Below are 1,093 nucleotides of genomic sequence, written 5' to 3' on the forward strand. Positions count from 1 at the left end.
GTGGGGTTGGGGTTGGGGGGTTAGGGTGAGGTGGAGGGAGGTGACAGTAGAGCACAGGGTTAAGGCAGACACATCATTCATAGTTAGGGTGTTGGGGAGGGCAATACAAGAAGGGGGAGGAGGCAGAAGAACAAGGTAGATAGGGGAACACTGAGACAGGTTTGCATGGGCTAAGTGGAACAGAGGTAAATAGTGATGCATGCTCATACTTGGAACAACCGGGCTCTGGGATACAGGGATCTAGGCATAGTTTGAAGAGGGGAAATAATACTAAGATGCTTGACTGTCTTATGAATATTAGTTTCCCTTGCCTAATATTGTAAAATAGACACTTGAGTGGGATAGAAAGGAATGTTGGGAAACATGATTACAGAAAACTTATAAGCCCGCCTTCAGCCTATAACCAATTGGAATACCTAAAAAGGTTTCTAGACCTTTCCCAGTGAAATAGGCCTTTGCAGAGTATAGGACCTTAGGTGAAATTCTGAGTTCCATCCAGAACCTTATGAGGTGGGACATTCCCACTAGAAAGGACAAGCAGACCAGCCTGGAACAGCTAGAGCAACAGAAGATACACCTTCAAAGAAAGAGCATCAGGAAAAACCCAAAACAAAAATGTCAGCATGACTGGCTACTACAAGAATAAACAACCTGTTCTCCGGGAAGCCATCAAGGCAAGCAATCAATTTCCTTCAGGACAAACTCTCCTCTAAGACTGAAGCTCCAAGGGAACAAATGAACAGGCATGTAAGCTTGCTGACAACCACATTGGTCTACTGGTGAGTGGAAGAGGGGGAAAGGCAGCAATGAAGAAATGGGCTGAGTTCAAGCACAGTCCATTGACTCCCGTTGACCTGGAGATGAGATAGAGAAGAAGGGCCGGTTAGTCCAAAGTGTGGTGACACCTGGGAACACCTGACCCCATGGACAAGGACATAGCCACAGAGGTCTAGAGCTGAGAGTGAAGCACACAGCTGATATGAAGTGAGGGTAAATGCACAAGAACACCCAAACTTGTAGATAATACCCATTTGACCTAGCCTCAATGTATTGATAACCAGGACTCAACTAGAGGAAGATAAATTTTTTGGTA

At 45.5% G+C, this 1,093-nt stretch overlaps 1 protein-coding gene across 1 annotated transcript in view; it reads left to right on the forward strand.

The window, feature by feature from the left end:
• The window catches only part of TNIP2 (TNFAIP3 interacting protein 2), a 101,144-nt gene that overhangs the window by 48,077 nt on the left and 51,974 nt on the right, over positions 1-1,093 (forward strand). The gene's annotated exons all lie outside the window — the stretch shown is intronic.

This window comes from Chrysochloris asiatica, unplaced genomic scaffold (genome assembly GCF_000296735.1).
Source record: "Chrysochloris asiatica unplaced genomic scaffold, ChrAsi1.0 scaffold00262, whole genome shotgun sequence".
Classification (NCBI taxonomy): Eukaryota; Metazoa; Chordata; class Mammalia; order Afrosoricida; family Chrysochloridae; genus Chrysochloris; species Chrysochloris asiatica.